The sequence below is a fragment of the Phocoena phocoena genome, chromosome 20 (genome assembly GCF_963924675.1).
Source record: "Phocoena phocoena chromosome 20, mPhoPho1.1, whole genome shotgun sequence".
Lineage (NCBI taxonomy): Eukaryota > Metazoa > Chordata > Mammalia > Artiodactyla > Phocoenidae > Phocoena > Phocoena phocoena.
In genome coordinates this window covers 28,418,910-28,438,352 of record NC_089238.1, presented here as the reverse complement: position 1 = coordinate 28,438,352, position 19,443 = coordinate 28,418,910, and the positions used below count along the sequence as shown (strand labels likewise).

Below are 19,443 nucleotides of genomic sequence, written 5' to 3'. Positions count from 1 at the left end.
TACAGCAATATTCATAGCAGCATTATTCACAATAGCCAAAAGTTGAAAAACTCTAACTGATAAACAAAATTTGGTATAAACATAAAATAGAATATTATCCAACCACAAAAAGGGGTAAGATTCTGATACATGCTACAACAGGGATGAACCTTATAAACACTGTGCCAAGTATAAAAGGCAGACACAGAAGGGGAAATGCTGTATGATTCCTCTTATACAAAATATCTAGAATAGGTAAATTCATAGAAACAGAAATATTAGAGGCTACCAGGAGCTGGTAAGAGGGGAAGTGGGGATATTTAAGGAGAGTTTCTGTTTGGGGTGATGAAGAAAATTGGAAATAGTGGTGATGGTTACACAACACTGTGAATGGAAATGCCACTGAATTGTATACATAATGTTTAAAATGGCAAATTTTATGTTTATATATATATATATATATATATATATATATATATATATATATTCACAAACACACACAAAGCCAAGCACGCTCCTATCTCGGGGCCTTTGCACTTGCTGAATACACTCTTCCCTCATTTCCTATAAATTCTTTTCTCAAAAGTAACTTTCTCGGTGAGGTCATTCCTGACCAACCTATTTAAAACGTCATCGTTCTCCTCCAATACTTCACATCTCTGTCCCCCCACTTTTTGCCTTAGTATTAGCTAACATTCTATATACTTTACATATTTATTTTGTTTAAAGCTTATGTTACCCAGAATATGTAAGTTCTAAGAGGTCAGAAATTTATCCTTATCATACAGTAAGCAGTAAAAAAAATACTTATTCATGTCATATACACACAAAACTTTCTATTTGGGTAGGTGGCAAAGAAGGAATTCTACCTAAGGCAGAAACTGTTTTTGCCCTTTTAAAAAATCTTACGTGAAACTTTCTTTAAAAATGGCATTAGGGGTTATCTGGACATTAAGCTTATGACCCATTTAAAAATATTTTTAGTTTTTTTCTTCCAGTTTTACTGAGATATACTTGACATACAGCACTGTGTAAGTGGAAAGTGTACAGCATAATGATCTAACTTACATACATCATGAAACTGTTATCACAGTAAGTTTAGAGATCATCCATCATTTCATATAGATACAAAATTGAATAGAAAAAAAATTTTTTGTGATGTGAACTGTTAGGATTTACTCTCAACAACTTCCATATATAACATTCAGAAGTGTTAATTCTATCATGTTGTACACTACATCCCTAATACTTGTTTATCTTATACTTTACCTTGTACCTTTTGATGGCCTTCATCCAATTCCCCTCCCCCCAGCCACTACTCCCGCCTCTGGTAATGACAAATCTGACCTGTTTCTATGAGTTTGTTTGTATGTTTGTTTTTGAAGTGTAATTCACCTACATTATGTTAGTTCCTGTTACACAAGAGTCTTTTTCTATACATTTCAAAATGATCACCATGATAAGTCTAATCATGATGTCACCATACAAAGATATTACTTGGTTATTAACTATATTCCCCACACTGTACCTTTCATACCAGTGATTCGTTTATTTTTGCAACTGGAAGTTTGTACCTCTCAATCTCCCTCACTTCTTTCTTTCCTCTCCCACCCTCTTTCCTCTGGCAACCACCTGTTTGTTCTCCGTATCTATAATTCTTGTTTCTGTTTTGTTATGACCTTGTTTTGTTTTTCAGATTCCACATGCAAGTAAAATTATACAGTATTTGTCTTTCTCTTATTTCACTTAGCATAATACCCTCTAGGGCCATGCATGTTATTGCAAATGGCAAGACTGCATTCTTTCTTCTATATATACCACATCTTTTTTATCTGTTCATCTAATGATGGGCACTTGGGTTGCTTCCATATCTTGGCTATTATAAATAGTGCTGCAATGAACACAGGCGTGCATATATCTTTTCAAATTAGTGTTTTTGTCCCCAAAGCACAAAATATTTTAAAGTTTTAATTGTGGTAAAATATACATAAAATGTACCATCTTAACCATTTTTAAGTGTACAGTTCAGTAGTTTTAAGCATATTGACTGCTGTGTAACCAATCTGTAGAATTTTTTCATCTTGCAACTTTGAAATCCTGTACCCATTTATTTAAACAACTCCCCATTCTCCTTCCTCCAATCCCAACCCCTGGCAACAACCATTCTGCCGTTTCTAAAGAATGTGACTACATTAGATACCTCATCTAAGGGGAATTATACAATGTGTTTTTGTGTGTGTGTGTGTGTGTGTGTGTGTGTAAGTGGCTTATTTCACTTAGCATAATATATTCAAGGTTCATCCATGTTGTAGCATATGTCAGAACTTCCTATCTTTTTAAGGCTGAATAACACTCCATTGTACGTATATTATGGCCCATTAAAATTTTTTCCAGTATTTTTCAAATTCTTTTTGAACAAGAAGCATGATACGCTATAGAATCTACCCTTCAGTAGTATACTTAGCTATTTTATGGGAAGTAGAGTAGAAGATGTCTGGATACCAAATCCCAAACTGCGACCCAATTATCAGACCTAACCCGCTGAGAAAACTTCTAACCAAAATACTATACTATGAAACTTAATTCTTTAATATGAACATCAACTGTGTCTCTCCTCAATTTACCTGATAGTTACGTATAAGCTTAAACAGACATGTTCAAAGTAGACTGAAAGGATCCAAAAGAGAAATTTCCTTATCCAATATTATAGACTAAAACCTATTAGTATTATTTGTTTTCCCCCTACCAGGAGACCAAAATTCTAATCCCTGTAACTAACTGAAAGTGTGACAATATACTTAACCGTCTGGCCCCCCAGTTACCTTGTCAATGACAGGTTTGGACTGAATGCTTGTGAAGGTGTCTTATAACTCAACACTGTCTACTTGGTTTATTTTCTACTCACATATTCACAAAACACCTACCCCAACCAAACTAGAGATATCAGGAAAAAAAGATTAAAATCCTCATTAAGATAAAAAGTAGTGGGCTCTATATTCTAAAATAAAAGCTTATGAGATTTAACTTTAAAAATACCTTTTAACTTAAAAAAAAACATTATTTTTTCCTCTTGAAGACATCAACCATAATGTTCTATACCTAAAATTCTAAAAACAATAATAATTATTATGTTACGATTGTTCTATTCTTCTACTATTTGTAGGAGTATCACTGTCCTCATTTAAAAAAAATTTTCAGGCTAGTATGACCTTAACATATAACAACATGAACACCAGCAAAAACTAGAACTTAACAGAGAAATAAACTAATTTCTAATAGTTATCCAGAAAAACATCCTTCAAAATTATTCCCAGTAGACAATTTAACATAACTTAGGTTGTTTTATTAATGTACAATACACAAAATCACCACAGAAGTCAAGATAAGAAGCTTTACAAGTCATGTATTCCAATCTCTATTAACATTTGTGTACAGAACTCTATTAAATCCCATCCTTATGTCTGTTCTGTTTTCTTGGTATGTTTCAGATTAATCTAACTGCATAAGGTATCCATCCAGCTGATTAGTTATAAAATAAATCAGATCACTAGTCAATAAGAAAAATATCTGGCAAATACCAATCAGCCATGGCATAGTTGAAGGAGCTCAGGCGTGAGTTCAAATTCTGCCATCTCTAAGCTGTATAACCTTCAGCAGTTCTTTTAAATTCTTTTTCCTCACCTGACCATCTACACTGCAGAGCTGTTACAGAGTTCAGAAGAATAAAGTCTAAAATATAGTAAGTGCTCAACATATATGTATTTCCCTCTCACTGACCTGTAGAACTAAGAACATATATCAAGATTCTACGTTGGCTTGCAGAAAAATTACTAAGAGCCTGTTATATCTGATTGTACTTAGTTTCCAACTCGTTTAAAAAATATTTATACTAACCAGCAGTATCATCAATATGCCAAAACTCATCTTTGCCCTCCCAATATATATGCTTGCTCATTTTATTCCCTTACTAAAGATATCAATGCCTCTCTACCCATATTTGCTTCGATTCCCCCACAGGTAATCCATGCCTTAACCATATTGAAATGTTGCCTGAATTCATCAAACTTTCTCACATCTCCATTAATACATACAGGAAGTTCTCTTCACCTATAATATCACTTTCCCACCACCCCTGTTACTCTATTTAGTGCTTCTGATATTAAACTCAAGTTCTACCATCTCTAGGAAGCCAGTACACACACACACACACACATACACACACACACACACACAACCCGGCCCTCTGGAAAGGTTAAGCATTCATTAATTTATTTTTTTATTTTTCAGCCATGCCATGCAGCATGTGGGACCTTAGTTCCCCAAACAGGGGTCGAACCCGTGCCCCCTGCATTGGAAGTGCAGAGTCTTAACCACTGGACCACCAGGGAAGTCCCAAGCATTCATTTTTTGTATTCCACACTGTACACACTATATTATCATTCTTGGTCTACTTGTCTGTCTTCCCTACTAAACAAGAGGAGTGCAGAGAATGGTTCTTATTCATCTTTATCCCTAACGTCTACTAGTATAATTCCTGGCACATAGTAAATACCCAAATGTTTTCAAGAATTCAATGTCATAACGTAAAACAAAACAAAACCTCTCAATCCTTAATAGTTACACCAAAAATTGAGATTCAAAAGCATTCTTTTAAGCAACAATGTACCATTTTTATGACTTGAAGTATGCCTCCACTGAAATGCACTTAAAAATGGTTAAAGCAGGGCTTCCCTGGTGGCGCAGTGGTTGAGAGTCCGCCTGCCGATGCAGGGGACGCGGGTTTGTGCCCCGGTCTGGGAGGATCCCACATGTCGCGGAGCGGCTGGGCCCGTGAGCCATGGCCGCTGAGCCTGCACGTCCGGAGCCTGTGCTCCGCAACGGGAGAGGCCACAACAGTGAGAGGCCCGCGTACCGCAAAAAAAAAAAAAAAATGGTTAAAGCAGTATATTTTAGGCTATATATACACTACACACACACACACACACACACACACAGACACACACACACACACACACAGAATGTCTCAGTGATCCAACTGAAGCTTATCCCTCAAAGAATTTTGCTTTCATTGATAAGTTATTCTACAAGGGACCCTATAGCATAGTGGTTAAAAGTAAGGGCTCTGAAAAGAGACTGGTAAGCTTTATCACTTGTTAGCTATGTAATCTTAGGCAAGTCAATCATTTTGAAGCTCAGTTTCTTCATCTGCAAAATGGGGATTGTAATAGTACTGATCTCATAGAACTGTAGTAAATAACTCATATAAAGTACTGCGTAAATACTGTTTTCAAACTGTGCTCCCTAGATTGTTGGGTGATCCTTAGCCAAAGAAAGAAAGGGCTTTAGACCACCCCTTCCCCCATTTCTTCCCCTATAAAAGATTCCACCCCATATATTCTTTTACTTTACAGATTGATCTGTCAAGTAGGATTTTTTAAAAACAAAGCATTCCTTGGTTTAAAAGAACTGAAACCACTAATCTAATAGCACTCAACTGATGCTCATATTAACATCTCAGTCTGTAGATCGCCACTTACTAAATTCAATTATTGAAACTTACTTTGTTGGCATACATACTTAATTTAGCTTTGCTTTGCATCTCACAGAAAGGGAAATCTTTAAAAATACAATCTCATCTCTCCTCTCGGTAAAAGCTAACTGGGAATAACTAATTTGGGGCTGATATTGAAGACAGATTATAAGTTTCCTAGTTGCTACTGAGTCAGGTCAAGTTGTTTAACTGAAGTGGTCCTGAACATCAATCATACTCATAATCAAATTAAGAGAGTGTGTGTGTATACTATTAACATTAAAAACAAGAAACTGATTTAAGTGAAGAATTTTCCAAAGTTTGAAATACACTAAAAACTGAGACCCAGGTTGATTATCACTAACTTGCAAGGTTGTTGCAGAGTTTAAAAATACAAAGTTCCTAAAATATAGTAAGTGCTTAATAAATGCAGCTTTCCCTCTCATACCTGTCATCTCTTTTCTGACTTCCCAACAACCTATAGTCATTCAAACCTTCCCATGGCTGTTAGGCTTTTCTAGACCTCCTCAGACTCTTTCACTAATTATCTCCAATGCTGTCCTCTCATCACCTTCAAAACCCTTGTGTTCTTTTTCACTCACTCAACCCACCATAGTTTATTAACATCACCACTGTAATTTTACCTCCTTGCCTCAGTCCAATTCAATGTTTCTGAATATCTGTAATATTTATAATATTTACTATTTGCCTGGAACCAAACCTTTACCTTCAATGTGGTCCTTGCTTTTGTTTAATGTTTAAATTCATTTTCCTACGCTTCTAGGCTATCTCTTTGCAGTTATTTGTTTTCTCTCCTCAATTCTTCAATCCTAACTTCCCCATTCTCACCCCAAAACAATTTTGCCTCTTACACTTCTGAGGTTTTCCAGTTGAAAGTCACCAATCATCTTTACAGAAGTCATGTATCTGTCTTTGCATCTATCCCTTTTTTCTTCTATAAATACTATTTTCAGAAGAGGAAGCATGACTCTTCCCCAAAGATAAATCTTTCACCTCTTAATACCTACCATTCCATCTAGCCTTTCAAAGGGACTTACACCCATACATTCCACCTCTCTCGAGGATCTTTAATCACCCGCTGCAATTGCCTGCTTTCCTTCTAACTTTAGGCATCAGATCTCTCCTACCTCAAAAATGTAAATGTACAAATGAAATTATCTTGTTTCTATCCTATTCAAAGACAAATATTGAAAATAAATTATCCACTGCCTCCATTTTCCAAATACCCATTTTCTTGTCCTCCTGTACTTTAGTTTCTGCCCCCATAAAATTACTGCAACTCCTTCAAAGATAACTAAGAAAATATAGAGAGAAATATATTGAATTCAAGTCAGCTAATTCCATGGGAAAAAAAATTTTAATTTACTCAAACTGTAGTAAAGCACAAAATTTTAAGATAAAACAAATTTTATGCAAAATATATGAAACCTAATCATTGTCCTCACCATTTTTTCCCTCTTATAAAAGAATTAACAAGATATATTAGCAGTTATCTTTCAGAAGAATAACCACTGATTTCCAATATTCGTTTTTTTTGGGTTTTTTTATGTTTTTTTTGGCCACATGGCTTGTGGGATCTTAGTTCCCCAACCAGGGACTGAACCCAGGCCTTTGGCAGTGAAAACATGGAATCCTAACCACTGGACTGCCAGGAATTCCTCTAGGATAAAATTTAATAAGCTTTACAGGGCTGCTGCTTACTCAGGTAAACTAAACTGAAATAACCAATGGCCAAAAAAGATACTTTCTTTCCCCCCAAACTTCAAACCACGTCCGTTTGTAGCAGTAACAGTGTCTAAAATTACTGGTTAAAAAAGTTCTAAAGCATAACCAAAAAAAACACACCAAAAACCCTTAGATATTCATTTAGCTAACTACATTTAATTATGCCAAATTACAACAGAAACATCAATATCTACAGCTATTTGATAAATAATAGCTACTAATGACATAAGCTATAATTTTTACTCATAAGCACCCAAAGCCTCATTTTAAATGATACATTTAATATCAGACTGCCTACAAGCTAATAACTTTCAGATTGTTAATTTCCTGAGAATATCAAAAAAACAAGACTTTTCTATTCCACACCATCACCCAAGTAATACATAAACCCATCTAATACTACGTTCTAGTTCTTTTTTCTCAAACCTTCATATTTAATATAATCTATATTAAGATATTCACAAATAAACTTTCAAAAACTGAAGTACATTGTTAAAAAGTAAGATCATTTCAGTTACCAATTTTTCTAACATAAATAGGAAGCCCAGTCTTTCGTCTCAAAACGCATTCTATGGGGACTTCCCTGGTGGCACAGTGGTTAAGAATCCGCCTGCCAATGCAGGGGACACAGGCTCGAGCCCTGGTCGGGGAAGATCCCACATGCGGCGGAGCAACCAAACCTGCGCGCCACAACTACCAAGCCTGCACTCTAGAGCCCGTGAGCCACACTACTGAGCCTGTGCTCTAGAATGCGCGAGCCACAACTACTGAAGCCCGCGTGCCTAGAGCCTGTGCTGCGCAACAAGAGAAGCCACCGCAATGAGAAGCCCGGGCACCACAACAAAGAGTAGCCCCCGCTCCCTGCAACTAGAGCAAGCCTGCGCACAGCAACTAAGACCCAAGGCAGCCAAAAATAAATAAATAAATTCTTTTAATAGAAAAAAATGCTAAAAACACGTACTATGTCTTAGTGTGCTGTCACACACAGAGCTAAAGCTATCCTGAGAGCCAGCACTCAGATAAAACCAGTCCTCACCTTCTGAAGCACTTGTCTATGGATACTGTTCAAACCTTGATTTCTCACCAATCCTTTTTCTCCCCCTATCTTCTTCTCAGTACGTCTCACCATCATCTACCTAATTCCTCAAGCCAGGAACGTGGAGATCATTTTTTTTTTTAATTTATTTACTTATATTTTATTTTGGCTGTGTGGGGTCTTCGGTAGTTGTGGCGCATAGGTTTAGTTGCTCCGCGGCCATGTGGGATCTTCCCGGACCAGGGCTCGAACCCATGTTCCCTGCATTGGCAGGCGGACGGATTCTTAACCACTGCGCCGAAGTCCATGGAGGTCATTCTTGACACCTTTCATTTACACCCAATTCATCATGCAGTTGTCAACTGCGCCACCATTCCCATCTCCTGTCTCTATCAAATCAAACTTTGGATATACATATACACATATATCCTCTTCCATTCCTTCATCTCTACAGCTGCTACCCTAGTTCCAGTTATCATCATGTCTTACCTCAACAACTGTAGTAGCACAATGTCTTTGCTTTTACCCTTGCCCTTCTCCAATCCATTTTCAGCCAAAGTGATGTTTTAAAAATTTAAAGTATATTACTCCTCTGCTTCAAAATCTTCAATGACTGCAATATCCTTAGTAAAACCCAGAAGTCTTTAACATGTCCTTCAAGGCCCTGCATGGGCCTGCATGATCTGCTCTCTGCCTCTCTCATTTCATCTTGCACGGTTTCCCTCCATTATTATCCTCTTGCCACCCTGAACTTCTTTCATTCCTTCCAACATATTAACCTCTCTCCTGCCTTCATACGTATTTTTTCCATTCTAGGAAACTCTTTTCCTGCCTGGTTTCTTATTCTTTATGTCTTGACTTAAATATCACCACCTGAGAGGCCTTCTCTGACCGTACAAACTAAAGCCCTCACCATTTTTCTCTCATAGCACTCTTTTCCCTTACTGAATTCACCCCAAATTGTAATTTTACATTTATTTGCTTGTTCATTATGTCTTTCCACTATTATGCTGTAGATTCTACAAATGCAAGGATTACACTACATATAATAAATTAATAAGTAAAAGGATCACTTAATAAATCTGCTTAGTGGATGAATGAATGGATGTGCATGACCTAGAATCCAGGAAACAAATTACAGCTCTAAGTGGCTTCCCCTCCTCTGGGTCTCCCATCGTCACGTGATCAACTTTCCAAAAGAGAGGAGCAAACTGTTACCAAAAGAGAGGAGCAGAAGGTGTTCCTGCAAACTCAAAGGCAATACAATAGGAGGAATGCCAGGAAATTGTACTTGATGTCAAATAGGTGAGACAAATAATGGTATGATTTCATGGGAAGGAGAAATCCTTAAGGGCTACAATGATGAGAGATGATTTTATTCACAAGGTGGAATTTGACCTGAGTATTCAGACTGGTAAAATCTGGAGAGGTAGAATGTATGGGGAGTGAAGCCCATATAAGGAGTTAAGAGACACAAAGTGTTAGAAGACAATTATAGAACTGGAATGTGGCAACTTATATTTACAAAGTAGATAAGTGTAAAAATACTAAATCTCTCATCATGTAAGAAATCTGTATTTTGTTAAAACATGTTAATCACGTTAAGACCACAACATCTACAAAACATTTGAAAGGTTACAATAAAATCATTCTACCTCAGTCTCCATAAATCCCTTCTAATTCTCATCTTTGGCTTTTAAAGTTTTTCAAACGTTTATGACAACACACTCTCATAATTAGTTTTCATAACTCATTTTCACTCTGACCAACTACCTCAAGTTTCCATATTCTTATCACTGTGCTCTTTATTCACTATACTGACACCTGATGAAATTTCCCCAGTAGATCTACTATTTCAATCATATTTATTTTTCCTTTATAGCCTTTGATCTCTCTAGGACTTCATTTTTTTCTTCTGTCGAAGCAGTTGACTTTTTCTTGTTCTACATTTATTTCAATGATATAACTTCAGAAAATCTAAAATATTCATATGTACCAACATTTTAATTTTACTATTGGTAGAAGCTTCGAAAGATTTTACTTCTAAATCTGTAATGTTACTTCAGTTCCTGCCTCCTAAATTTACACAAGCCCCTCCTTCAGTTCTATCTTGTTTCCATAGGTAAATTATCAAGGTCTAGTTCAATGCCTTATGGAAGGCATTCAGTTATATTAGATAAGGGGTTTGGAGTTAAAAGTTTCTAGAGATACTTCCAAATTGAAAATTCTATGATTTCATTAATCTTATCTTGTCATGGGCTTTTTCCATTGACAACACTGCTTATCTTTATTCATGCTTGCCTACTTGAGGTTATTCTAAAAATGTTTTCCGGTTAAGGCCAACTTGTACCTGAAATACCAATATACCACTATTTCTTTCAAAACCTCTGCTTTTTCTAACACTTAAATCCAAGCATAATTTTTGCATTTCACAGGAGTATCTCAGGATACTTAGAATCACAGAATTGTCAAACTGGAGCAAACTAAGGTTCACAGAATTTAAGAAACTTGACTACATCTATATAGCTAGTAAAGTGACAAAAGTCCTGATTCTCTCTAATCAGCACTCCTTCCAAGTCAAGAAGGCTTTACTGGTTACTCCAGCACAATGTTTTCTTCCTAATGCTATTTCCTATGTCCTTAGGACATCATCTTCTCCTAGTTAATCAATCACAACGTTTTTGTTTTTTAACTCTCAATTACCCTCACTCTCCTAAAACCGTTCAAGGATGACAGAGATACCAGAAGCAAAACTGGGAGGCAACTACTTTGCTTTTTCTCAGATCATTTTATGTCTATATTATATGATCTGCATTTTATAGGAAATTCCCCAAGGAGTGAGACCTGCCAATACTTTGTAGTACACTACAACGATTTAATGTGAAGTGCTAAGGCAATGGAAGCATAAACAGAAAAGTCTTGGAAGATACATGGTTTTACTTGCTTGGAGCAATAGATATTTTTCATTTAGTAAATATTTATCAAATATCAATCATATGGAAGGCTCTGTGCTACCTATTAGCAAAAAGTCACATTTAAATTCAAATACTGTAAATCAAACAGAAAAGAAACACTATGTTCATCCTTTTGCAAAAACAAAAACACCAAAAACAAACACAGCACAACCCTCCCTCTGTAAAGTGGAATCCCCCCTTAAGTTCACCTTCTGTATATTCAAGTGTTTGTAGACCTAATGGTTCTAAGTACCTGTACAATTATACACAGAGTTTAGACAGAGTAACATTACAAAACAAGCCCTCTTTCCTTTTCAAGATCATAGCTACTTTAGTAAAAGTGGTGAGACTGAAATCGGAGAAAACGAAACGCTGAAAAGTGGAATGCAAAACTGAGAAATTAAACTGCGATAATGACTGCATTAAGGAAAATAAACTTTATTTAACGGGGGGCGGGGACTCTGAGGTACTTATGAGTATTTCACATAAACTGATAAAAGTCACAAAAGCGTCAAATCCCAGTCTTCCAAGAAAGTAACACTGTAAATATCACCATTAAAAAAACAAATTCTTGTCTACTTTGTTCTGAAAAGTTTTATTTTCCTTAAAAACAAAACCAAACAAGAAAAAAGCAAAACAAAACCAAAAAAGGAACAAACAGAAACCACTCTGAGCTGGCGACTGCGACAGGCCAGTCAGACACCCAGGCTTTCTGGGTCGTGCTTGGCTTTGGGATGCATGTCCGCGAAGAGAGCCCTGGAACCACCCATCACGTCCCACACCCAGATCCCAAGAAAGCAGCAGTCGCGGCGGAGGCCCGACACACACAGGGGCTGGTGGGGTCCGGGGTCCGGGCCCTGCTGCAGACATGGAGAGGCCCTCGGGACGGAGGATAACAGAGAGGCAGCGCGGTCGTAACCCGGACGCCTAGGCCAGGAAAAGCGCCGAGGGCGTCCAGGGCTCGAGGGCACCCAGCACTCGCGCGGGACGCCTTGTCATGAGTCACGGAGGCGAGAAAGCAGGCGGGCGGGGGAAGAGGCTGCAGAATGGAGGGAAGCCCGACCCTCCGGAGGGAAGCGAGCGGACGGGGAGGCCCCGACCTCACACGGGGCAGGGAAGGGGGGCCCTGCCTACCCACGCCCGGCCCGCCCTGCCCTCACCTCCATCCGACGCAACAGGCGCTGCGGCCGGGTCCGGACCCCGGGGTCTGCGTGCTGGGGGGCGGGGGCAGCAGCCCGCAGCCATGACAGGAGCGGGGCTGGCCGCGGGCGGGCTGGGCCGCACGTGCGGGCAGCGGCCCCTCCCCGGCCTCCCCGCGCTCTCGCCCGCCCGCCCCCGGGGGCCGGCCCCTCACCTCGGCGGCGGCAACGCGGCCCGGCCTGCCCCGACCCCCCCACCTCGGCGGAGTGGCGGCGGCACGTACTCACCGCCGCTCACGGGTTCTCGGGCTTCGCCATGACTGAGGCGCCCCTTGCGCCCCCCGCTTCGACCGAGACTGACACGCGCGGCTGGCCGGGCGGGGGCGGCCTCAGGCGACCACCCGGCTGACAGAACCCGCCCCCGCCTCTCCCCACCAGTTGAGCAGCGGCCACTGCCCTGCGGCGCCCCCAGGCTTTCTCCCCACGCCTGGGGCGGCGGGTGGCAGCGACAGGCAGCTGCGGCACTTACCGGCGGCGCGGCCAGGCCCCCCTGTCAGCGCGGGGCCGGGAGGGAGAGGAGGGAGGCGTGAAGGGGCACCGCCTCCCCCGCGCCGCCACGCACCCGCCTGATTGGCCCAGTTCACTCCCCCAGCGCGACCCCACCAGCCCCTGCGAGCGGCACTCCGGCAGCACCGGCGCGTCATTTGCATACTTGTGCCCGCGCCGCTGATTGGCCCGGGCTCGGAGGGGCGGTGGAGACGGCGGCAGCTCCCGCCGCTGCTCCCGCCGCTGCTCCCGCCGCGTCGGGCGACCGAGGAGGGAGGATCCTCTCTGCCGCTCCCCTTCCCTCACGGCCCGGCCCGACCTGGGGCGGAGGGCGGCGGGAGGCGGGGTCGCCGCCCGGCTCCAACATGGCCCCGCGCGCCGCCGACCCAATCGCCGGTGCGGTTACTCCGAGAGCCCTGGGCGGCCTCGGGGCGGGGAAGTGTTGGGGCCGGGCGCCCTCTGGCCGGAGCGCGGGGCAGTGCAGTGGCCCGGGCTCCCGTCGCCGCCCCGCCGCGGCCGCCACGTCAGGCCGCGCCCTCGCGGCGGCCTCTCCCCTCCCCGCGGCCCGGCCGCCACGTCAGGCCCGGCAGGCACGCCCTAGCCGCGAGCTGACCGGTGGCGGGGTCGGCGCCGAGGTCACTCACACGCTGGGCCCGGGGCCGCCGAGGAACCGCGAGAGTTTCTAGAGCCTCCCTCTTGACACAGCCGTAGTCTTGGACCCTGGTTCTCACTTCGCTCTGAGACTGCGGTGGCACACGCCTGTGCTTTAAAATCGGGAGCAAGGAGAGTGTCGCCGCGATGATGCAGCGATTCAGTCCAGGTGCTAAGCACCTGCCGCGGAAAAGGCACCAGGCTGAGGAGAGATCCAGCACCAAACCCTAATCTAGAGAGAGTACGCACCTCGAGTGGTAGAGAGCTGGGGCTGACACACCTAGTCATCTCCATGGTCAGGCCCACGTTCTAAATTAAACAGCTATGAAGGGAAAGAAAGACCCCCCGCCCCCGCCAAAAAAAAAAAAAGGGCGGGGGAGAAGGTGACGCTGGGCCAGAAGTAGGGGGCGTATAGAAAACCGCGGCCTGAGAAGGCGTGGGGAAACCTGGGTTCCCTCTCGCTCTGTCACTAATTAACTGAGTGACCTACATTAAATCATAACGTGTCCCAAGGCCTCGGTTTTCCCTTCTGTGAAATGAAGAGGCTGGACACATTTTTCTAAAAGCCTTCCGATTCTAAAATTCTACCGGTCTCTCTTTCAGGCCCTGAGCTGGCTTTAATACCTGACTAAAACTTCAGCATCCATATTAGAACGAGAGAAGACAAAATAATGGAACGTTAGAACTTCAGCCAGCCTCCCTGATGTTTGTTCGTAACTGTTTACCGTTTCAAATCCTAGGAGGGTGATATCTAACATTCACTTTACAGTTGACAGAAATCTCTTGACTTTCTGTCTTCACAAAGAAGCATAGAGCAATGTCACTGTGCTTGTTTATGCCTCACCAGAATGGAATGGCCGCGGTATACAGAGTGCTAGTTGCCAAGTAATTTCATTCTTCATATTCCGCATGAAGGCTCTCCAGAGTAGAGCAACACAACTCTATTTAGCTGAGATACTGAAAGGGTTAGGAGAAAACCCTGCTGAGAGAGAAGTTACAATTACAGTTTCGATTCCCCTCAAGGATACTTAATAACAGCTACACCACTAGGATAAGAATGCACGGAAACAGTTCATCTCTGAGCTCGCTTACACTACTTATTTGAATACCACTTTAGTTTGCAAATCCAACCTGTTGAGTCAAATCTAAGGCCAGTAACATCTCATTTATCAACTTTACCTACTTGACAGAACTTCTCCCCAAGAAAACTCACATTTTCTTGAATACAGCCCTTTGAAAAAATAAAGTTTGGTGATTAAGGAGCATCATTATCAACACTATTGCAGTTTATTATGACCAATGAATGCCCTCAAAATTATGTAGATTTGTCCCTATAATAATGACCTCTAGAATGCTGTTTTTATGATTAAATTTACATCTGTTTTTTTTTGTTTGTTTGCTTTCAGGTTTTTTTGTCTCCTTTATCACTCCTGGGCTGACACTGCTCCATTGTCCTACCTAACAACCTTCTTTCGTTTTTTTTTTTGTTTTGTTTTTAATGCTTCTATTGTACTATGAACCTAGACACAGATAAACTTCTATTAGTTTAGACTTTCAAGATTTGAGTAAAGATTTTCTGTGGGGTTCTCCTGTGAGTTAAGCACATGAGTTTTTTTGTTTTTAATTAATTAATTAATTTTGGCTGCGTTGGGTCTTTGTTGCTGCACACAGGCTTTCTCTAGTTGCGGCGAGCAGGGGCTACTCTTCATTGTGGTGTGCGGGCTTCTCATTGCAATGGCTTCTCTTGTCGCAGAGCACGGGCTCTAGGCGCGTGGGCTCAGTAGTTGTGGCACACAGGCTCAGTAGTTGTGGCGCACGGGCTTAGTTGCTCCACAGCATGTGGGATCTTCCCATACCAGGGCTCGAACCCGTGTCCCCTGCATTGGCAGGAGGATTCTTAACCACTGCACCACCAGGGAAGCCCATTTTTTTCGTTTTTAAAAATATTTATTTATTTACTTTTTTGACTGCACCAGTCTTAGTTGTGCCATGCGGGATCTTCTTTGCCGCATTAAGGATCTTCGTTGCAACATGTGGGATCTTTATTTGGGGCATGCGGGATATAGTTCCCTGACCAGGGATCAAACCTGGTCCCCCTGTATTGGAAGCGCAGAGTATTAACCACTGGACTACCAGGGAAGTCCGCAAGCACATGAGGGTTTTTGACATCTATTTTGCTCAGTGACGAGTTTTTGCTTACTTCTGAAATCTTAGTAGTATTCTTTTTTTTTTTTTTTGCGGTATGCGGGCCTCTCACTGTTGTGGCCTCTCCCGTTGCGGAGCACAGGCTCCGGACACGCAGGCTCAGTGGCCATGGCTCACGGGCCCAGCCGCTCCACGGCATGTGGGATCTTCCCAGACCGGGGCACAAACCCATGTCCCCTGCATCAGCAGGCGGACTCTCAACCACTGCACCACCAAGGAAGCCCCTTAGTAGTATTCTTGGTAACTGAGGTTTCTGGATATGTGCACTCTGGAAAAACCATTGCAAAGGATGGCTCTAAATCCCAGAATTTAGAAGCTACATCAGTAAACACTACTCTTTGCAATTTAAATTAATAAGAATCAATATCATCAACATCAAAATCTAGCAACACTGGCCTACTAGTTCCATCAGGCAATGGAATGTCCAGAACCAGGTGGTAGCAATGCTCTCTCCAGGATCCTCTATTCCACTCTAGAGTAAAATTGGGTCCATTCCTACCCGAAGTCTTTCAAACCAAAAAGACCCCCATATCTGTAGACACGATGTTTCAGGTCACTAGGAAGCCTGTGCTATGTCAGAGATCCTTTCTTCACAACCCAAATGAAGCATTCTACAAGTGTCTCCAATAGGTACATTTACTGAAATCTAACTAGTCCCAAGTACTGTGTAAGGGTTTATAAGGGTTTAGCCAAGGAAGCCAGCAACTTCCAACTTTGTTATAGTATTGCATATTTGTTATTTTAATTTACCTTCACAGCAACTCTATGAGAAAGGGATTATTTTCCCCATTTTACAGATGGAGAGGGTTCAAAATCTTGCCTTGGTTACACAATCATTGAGTGGCAGAGATAGGATTCAAACTTAGAACTGATTGGCCCTAAAGCCTGTAACTCTTAACCATTACACTGTATTCCTCCCTCAGCCTTAGTTTCCAATTCCATGTTTATCAAGCAAACTTTTATCAACGAATTTGGCACCTTGTAAGGGGGAGTTCCCTGTATAGGCATTTTGGTTGAGGTTACCAAAAAAGGACTATCTCAAAATGTATATGGTATATCAAACTTGGCATTTTCTTGCAAGTTTGAGGGGTATGAACCAATACTCTGGTACTGTTCACTTTGGGGAAAAACTGATACAATCAAGATCCTAAAACTGCAAAACTAAGGATTAGACCCTACTTCAGTGAGACCTACAGAAGTGATGCCCACAGAATAGTCAAAACAACCTTGAAAAAGAAGAAAGTTGGAAGACTCACACTTCCTGATTTCAAAACTTACTACAACACTACAGTAATTGGACAGTGTGGTACTAGCACAAGAATAGACACATAGATCAATGGAATAGAACTGAGAGTCCAGAAATAAACCTTTACATTTATAGTCAATTGATTTTCAACAAGGGTGCCAAGATATTTAAATCGAGAAAGAAAACTGTATATTCAAATGCTAGAGAATGAAATTGGATCCCTACCTCACACCAAATACAAAAAATAAATGTAAAGGGATGATAGAGCTAAATGTAAGAGGTAAAGAGTCTAAGAAGAAAAGTCTAAAGAAGTCTAAGAAGTCTAAACTATAAGAGTCTAAGAAGAACTTGGGTTAGGCAATGGTTTCTTATATATGATACCAAAAGCATAAGCAGCAAAAGAAAATATAAATTGGACTTCATTAAAATTAAAAACTTTTGCACAAGCAACTGAAGAAAACAATAAATTGAATATCAAAATAGAAAACCTTTGTGCTTCAAAGAACACCATTAAGAAAGTTCAAAGAAAAACACCTACAGAATGACAGAAAATATTTTCAAATCATACATCTGATAAGGGTATAGTATCCAGATGTATAAAGAGCTCTTAAAACTCAACATTTTTTTTAAAATCCAATTTTAAAATGGGCAAAGTATTTTTGAATAGACATTTCTCCAGTGAAGATATACAATGGTCAATATGCACACAATAAAATACACTCTAATAATCATTAGTTATTAAAGAAATGCAAATCAAAACCACAATGAAATACCACTTCACATCCATTAGGACGGCTATAATAAAAAAGACAGGCAATAACAAGTGTTGATGAGGACATGGAGAAGTTAGAACCCTCATACTTTGCTGGTGGGAATGTAAAATGGCACAGCCATTTTGGTAAACAGTTCTTCAAAAAGTTAAACATAGCTATTACATGACCCAGAAACCCCAAAGAAATGAAAACATATGTCCACACAATAACTTACACATAAATGTTCATAGCAGCATTATTCATAATAGCCCCAAAGTGGAAACAACCCAAATATCCATCAACTGACAAATGGATGAACAAAAGTGTTATATCCATACAAAGGAAAATTATTCAGCCATAAAAAGGATTGAGGGGACTTCGCTGACGGTCCAGTGGGTAAGACTTCGTGCTCCCAATGCAGGAGGCCTGGGTTTGATCCTTGGTGGGGGAACTAGATCCTGCAGGCATGCTGCAACTTAAGAGTCCGCATGCCACAACTAAAGATCCTGCATGCTACAACGAAGATCCCACGTGCCGCAACTGAGACCCAGCACAGCCTAAATAAATAAATAATTTTTAAAAAAAGGATTGAGTACTGCTACATGCTACAACATGGACTAACCCTGAAAACATTATGTAGAATGATAAAAGCCAGATACAAAAGGCCATATATATGATTCCATTTATATGAAATGTCCAGAATAAGCAAATCTAGAGAGACAGAAAGTGGATTAGTGGGTGCCTAGGACTGGGTTGGAGGGAAGGGGACGAAGAATGGAGAGTGATTGATAATAGGTACTTATGGGGGGGTAATGAAAATGTTCTAAAATTAGATTGTGGTGATGTTTGTACAACTCTGTGGATATACTAAATACCACTGAAGTGTGAATTTTATGTTAAGTAAATACTATTTCAATAAAGCTGTTTTTGAAAAAGTAATGCATAGCCAGCAACTTCTTTTTATAGTATTACATTCATTAAATCCATATATTAGGTATATATGTGTATATATACACACACACACACATATAGGAACACATGTTGAGACAAAAGGAACACATATATTTTAATTATATTTATATTAATTCAGCAGCAAATAATTTTTTTAACCTGAAGACTGTTGGAGTGGCACTGTTATTTCTCACATTGGGCTCACCAGTTTTGTGACTTTGGTATAATTTACCTTACCCTCACCATGTATGTGTACCAGATTGGGAGCTGTGTTGGCTACAGAAGAAGGGATTATTATTTTCATATAAATAATATTAAATTATTAATAATAAAAGCTGGGGACTTCCCTGGTGGCACAGTTAAGAATCTGCCTGCCAATGCAGGGGACACGGGTTCAATCCCTGGTCTGGGATGATCCTACATGCCGCGGAGCAACTAAGCCCGTGTGCCACAACTACTGAGCCTGCACTCTAGAGTCCAAGAGCAACAACTACTGAGCCCGCGTTCCACAACTACTGAAGCCCGTGTGCCTAGAGCCTGTGCTCCCCAACAAAGAGAAGCCATCGCAATGAGAAGCCTGTGCACCACAACGAAGAGTAGCCCCCGCTCGCCGCAACTAGAGAAAGCCTGCACACAGCAAAGAAGACCCAACCCAGCCAAATATAAATAAATATATTAAAATAATAATAATAATAAATACTGAACAAA

The 19,443-nt window shown here is 41.0% G+C and overlaps 1 protein-coding gene and 1 non-coding gene across 2 annotated transcripts in view; both read right to left on the bottom strand.

Moving 5' to 3' along the window:
- CHD9 (chromodomain helicase DNA binding protein 9) overlaps positions 1-19,443 on the bottom strand; it is a 241,937-nt gene that overhangs the window by 178,532 nt on the left and 43,962 nt on the right. The gene's annotated exons all lie outside the window — the stretch shown is intronic.
- On the bottom strand, positions 4,295-4,367 carry TRNAG-UCC (transfer RNA glycine (anticodon UCC)). Its single transcript has one exon. It is a non-coding gene; the product is annotated as a tRNA-Gly (tRNA).